We start from the raw sequence: 6,066 nt of genomic DNA on the forward strand, positions 1-6,066 counted from the left end.
GGGAAACCCAACTACCGAACCATCCAGTGATGGGATTTATAAATAAATGATATGCGCTCCCGAAAGGACTGGTCTCTATAATATATAAACAACTTTTGGAAAGCTCATATTGTGAGCTAGCCATTAAAAAAGTATGGTCCACAGATTTACTTGTATCTGAACAACCCTTTAACTGGAACAGAATACAGAAAAATATGACCTTGGCATCCCATAATCTGAACCATCAATTTATACATTTTAAGTTTGTTCACAGACTGCATTTAATACCAAGGAAAGATTTTACCATGTAATTGGCCCCAACTCCAAATGTTCACTGTGTCCCATAAGCAGTGGCGGATTTAGATATAGGTCGCATGGGCGGCATCTTACTGGGGGCGGCACAATGTGCCCGCACAAAACAATTGGATTAGTGAAATTTGCATGATCGGTTTTCTATCGCTCGTTTGCACGTCACGTCAATGATATCATGTCACCGTGTGGGACTGTGGGTCAATTAACCTTGTCGGAGTGGGCGCCCTGATTCTAGTTTGTGAGCTAGGCAGGCTACTGCCTGGGAAGGTCTCCCACTCAGAAGTACAAGATGGGGAGGGGGCAGGTTGACCTCAGGTCTCCCCACTGGAAGCCCGAAGTAGGGGGAGCGGGGGAATCTATCAAATAGCACACCTCTAACGTTGTACAGTACTAATGCAATTAGTATAATCAGTCACACTACGAAATGCTACCAAATAAACCACAATTCCTTCATAATACTGTGAATATATAGTTTCACAGACATAGTTGCATTTCTTTCTGGTTTGTGTGACATTTTTAAGAATAATATAAAACCAGTCTGCACACCACCAAGGTGAATTGGTTTCGTCTTGACTCTTAGTTGACAGTGTTGGGGGATGCTCGAGTGCCAAATCAACACAAATTGTGTTGGGGCGGGGGGGTTCTCCCAGGGAGCCATACAAGCTAGAACCGCCACTACCCATAAGTCAGGCAGGCACATTCCTTCATATGATGTGGGAGTGCCCTGCAGTTAAATGTTTCTGGGACAAAATTAGGAAATTAATTTAGAAGTGCATGAATGTAAATATTAAATGCTTTGCATCTTTTATGTGACTTAAAGATGATAGCTCCTTGAATCTCTCAATCAATGATAGACGAACTGCTGCAAAAAATATGCTGGCTCACTCTCTCCATTTGCAAGTGGATACAGTTACTATTAGAAGTTATAACATGAATATTATTGACAGCGAGAATGAATGGGGCTAGTCAAGGAACAATTGAGGCCTGGACAAATATACTTGACTCTGTAAAGAATTATCTCAGCTATAGCCCAACACATACAAATAAAGGGGTGGAAAGCATGGTTTAAGGGTGTGGCCCACAGGTAAATATGATATGAACTGAAAATTAAAATATGAATTTGTACCATGGTCTGACAAACATCGCTATAGGTTGGCCACCTTTCACCACAGATGCGGAAGGCCGACATAGAAGGATGTGGTGGATTGAGACACAGCCCTTGCAAAAAGCTTACATGTATATCTCTAGTTTAAACTGACATATTGTATTTTTTATTTTGCTTACTTTTACCCCTTTTTCTCCCCAATTGGTAGATACAGTCTTGTCCCATTGCTGCAACTCCCCTATGGACTAGGGAGAGTCGAAGGTTGAGAGCCATGTGTCCTCCGAAACACGACCCTGCCAAGCCACACTGCTTCTTGACACACTGCTCACTTAACCCGGAAGCCAGCCACACCAATGTGTTGGAGGAAACACCGTCCAGCTGGTGACCGAAGTCAACTGGCCCTGCCACAAGGAGTCGCTAGAGCGCAATGAGACAAGGAAGTCCCGGCCGGCCAAACCCTCCCCTAACCCGGATGACGCTGGGCCAATTGTGCACCACCTCATTGGTCTCCCACAGCCTGGGATCGAACCTGGATCTGTAGTGACTGCTGCACCACTCTGGAGGCATCAACTGACAAATTTTGATGGGGATTTGACTTAGATTGACTTACGGATGAGGCAATAGATTCTTAAAGATTAACCACTGCATATGGGAATCGGCTCAATGGGAAATTGTTTTTGTGTGTTCAATGCATGATTATTTCATTTTTTTTGTCAATCTCAACTACACAGAATATGTGCTTGGTGTTAAAGAGTGTGTGGTTCAGGGGTTGAATCCCAACCTCCTGAAGACTAGGTTGATGGTTCAAACCTAATTTTGTGCGTTTCCACCACTGTCAATGTCACACAAAATGCATCTGAAGAAGGACATTGAAGGCCCGAAGCGTCAATCTTTTAAACTTGATAAATAAAACTTTTTTTATTTTTATTGTGAGCGAGCGTTGCGCCTTTTCCTTTCCAATTATGTTTTTTAGCTTCCGCCTAAACTCATGTTGGTTGAGCACCCTCTAATTCTTTCCAGATGTCATACAAACAGAAAGATATACTATACAAAATGCGTGAAGGAGGCAGGAGGGAACTTGGAGGAAAATGCCCTTTTATGAAACGAAGCTCTCCTTCACTCGCGTGTCATCAGGCAAATTACATTTACAGGGGTGGATCCCAAAAGAAATGTGTAAAGTTCAGAGCTACAACTCAATTGTAAAACATCTGGGGATCCCCGAAGAGAGGTTTGAGAACCACTGCTGTAGATGTCTGCTCAATTGGAAATTACCTCGAAATGTTAAGCACGCTACTATGCGGTTAAGACTCAATCCCAGCCAAACTTTGAAATTAGCTGAGGTTGGAGATATTCCACACCCTTTCCACCTGTTCTAAACAATAAAATAACCAATCCCATTAGTTTCTGCCCTCAGAACAAGATGGAATAAGACAAACTTCAATCTGCCATTTATTTTGACAGACACTTGAGTGCAGGTGTATTTTTGTCTAACAATACCTTATCATTTGGAAAACACAAATGATACAAAACAGCTTCCATTGCCACAAAATTAAATGATTGACACATTTTCTTAATGCACACACCGAGCACCATCCATAAACAGTATATAAAGAGTCAAAACGGTACTCAACCCATGAACAAATACGAATTACACTAGAACGCTACTTCCTTGATAGTGTTCATGCTGGACACACAAACACCGAATAGTATATCATTGTAGACAGAATAGTACAGTAAATGAAAATACAATAATCAAACATTGTATATTAAAATGAAACACAGCAAATACGACACTACTTCAATGCTTTATGATAAGAATGGAGAAGTCATCGACAGATACTTTGTACGTCCAAAATGGTTCCCTATTCGCCCAAAAGTAGTGCACTACAACTATAAACTATTTTGGACACAGACATTTTGACAGTGCAGCTAGAGATAGTTGGATGTAAAGGCACTATTGTGATCTACAACCCCACCCCGTTGAGGGCCACACCCATGTTATTCATCGAGACACACCAATAAGTCAAATGAAGGCTAAAGCTTTGTTCCATGGATGACCGCTCTTGGCGACAACTTCACCACTTATCCACTGAACAGTTGATTTACTCCTCCCAATCACATGGTTACATTCCAATGTACATACTAGTTTACTATTCAGGATTAAGTAATGTACTGTCAATGCATTCTAAGTGGTAAGCAAGTGGACATTGAAGCAAAGACATCCCATTCCATTAAACAGCAGTTCATACGGAAATAGAGTTGAAGTCAGAAGTTTACATACACCTCAGCCAAATGCATTTAAACTCAGTTTTTCACAATTCCTGACATTAGTCCTAGTAAAAATTCCCTGTCTTAGGTCACTTACGATCACCACTTTATTGTAAGAATGTGAAATGTCAGAATAATAGTTGAGAGAATGATTTATTTCAGCTTTTATTTCTTTCATCACATTCCCAGTGGGTCAGAAGTTTACATGCAACCAAATACTAATTGAGTGTGTTGCCTTTAAATTGTTTAACTTGGGTCAAATGTTTCGGGTAGCTTTCCACAAGCTTCCCACGTTAAGTTCCTCCTGACAGAGCTGGTGTAACTGAGTCAGGTTTGTAGGCCTCCTTGCTCGCACACGCTTTTTCAGTTCTGCCCACAAATGTTCTATAGGATTGAGGTCAGAGCTTTGTAATGGCCACTCCAATACCTTGACTTTGTTGTCCTTAAGCCATTTTGCCACAACTTTGGAAGTTTAAGTGGGGTCATTGTCCATTTGTAAGACCCATTTGCGACCAAGCTTTAACTTCCTGACTGATTTCTTGAGATGTTGCTTCAATATTTCCACATAATTTTGCTCCCTCATGATGCCATCTATTTTGTGAAGTTCACCAGTCCCTCCTGCAGTAAAGCACCCCCACAACATGATGCTGCCACCCCTGTGCTTCACTGTTGGGATGGTATTCTTCGGCTTGCAAGCCTCCCCCATTTTCCTCCAAACATTATGATGATCATTATGGCCAAACAGTTCCATTTTTGTTTCATCAGACCAGAGGACATTTCTCTAAAAAGTACAATCTTTGTCCCCATGTGCAGTTGCAAATCATAGTCTGGCTTTTTTATGGCGGTTTTGGAGCAGTGGCTTCTTCCTTGCTGAGCAGCCTTTCAGGTTATGTCAATATAGGACTAATTTTACTGTGGATATAGATACTTTTGTACCTGTTTCCTCCAGCATCTTCACAAGGTCCTTTGCTGTTGTTCTGGGATTGATTTGCACTTTTCGCACCAAAGTACGTTCATCTCTAGGAGACAGCCTTCCTGAGCGGTATGACGGCTGTGTGGTCCCATGATGTATATACTTGCGTAGTATTGTTTGTACTGATGAACCTTCAAGCGTTTGGAAATTGCTCCCAAGGATGAACCAGACTTGTGGTCTATAATTTTTTGTCTGAAGTCTTGGCTGATTTCTTTTGATTTTCCCATGTCAAGCAAAAAGGCACTGAGTTTGAAGGTAGGCCTTGAAATACATCCACATGTTCACCTCCAATTGACTCAAATGATGTAAATTAACAGAAACTTCTAACGCCATGACATCATTTTCTGGAATTTTCCAAGCTGTTTAAAGGCACGGTCAATTTAGTGTATGTAAACTTCTGACCCACTGGAATTGTGATACAGTGAATTATAATTGAAATAATATGTCTGTAAACAATTGTTGGAAAAATTACTTATATCATGCACATAGTAGATGTCCTAACCGACTTGCCAAAACTATAGTTTGTTATCAATACATTTGTGGAGTGGTTGAAAAACGAGTTTTAATGACTCCAACTTAAGTGTATGTAAATTTCCGACTTCAACTGTATGCCGGACCAGTACACTACCCACAACCTTTGTAAGGTATGCCTTCAATAATATAATAACATGGTTACAAGGGAAAGTAAAGTGTTTCCCTGACTGGGGTTTTCCGGGCTATATGAGGTCAGACAGTTAAAGGCGCTGCATGGTCAATCTGACTTTTGAATTGGCCGTGCAGCATTTATGGTGATACAGTATGGCCTCTGCAGAAGTCAGTGCATTCTAACTTATTGTTCTCCACGGAACAGCGCAGAGCTGTTGTGAAGGGAGTTGTCAAGGAAGTGAGTTTGTGTTTATACAGGACCTCCCGCCCTCAACTTCAGTCAACCAGTCATGTCAATATGGAGCCCTCTGCATTGTTACAAAATTTGAGAAACACAAGGCTTTGCAGTGCAGAACTTGATTTGGCCTCTGCATGACTCCACAGGCTCTGCAACAGCGCCACACCCTCCATACGAAACCTCAGAGCACATTTTCAGATCAAGCTAAAATTAACTTTTGGCCCTATGTTCTTTAACCTCAACTTCCTCCTGTCAGTCTCGCTCTCTGTCGTCCGTTGCCCTCATCTCTGTTTTTGTTGTCCTTCCTCAACTTTCCTATATTATTTTCCTCTTTCAGTGCCTCAACTCAGTTTTACTTGTTGTCTATTGGCACAGATCCAACCCCATGGTTTACTCCCATCTCTAGAGGAAGGAGGGCGAGAGAGGAAAAACTGAGTCAGTCCCCAGAGCACCAGCACAGACCATGAACAGTGCACTGTAAACAAAGCTTCAAGGCAGAAAGAGTCATGAGAAAGAGGCAGGGAAAAATAGCCTTGTTGTCCTATA

This window comes from Oncorhynchus nerka, linkage group LG12 (genome assembly GCF_034236695.1).
Source record: "Oncorhynchus nerka isolate Pitt River linkage group LG12, Oner_Uvic_2.0, whole genome shotgun sequence".
Classification (NCBI taxonomy): domain Eukaryota; kingdom Metazoa; phylum Chordata; class Actinopteri; order Salmoniformes; family Salmonidae; genus Oncorhynchus; species Oncorhynchus nerka.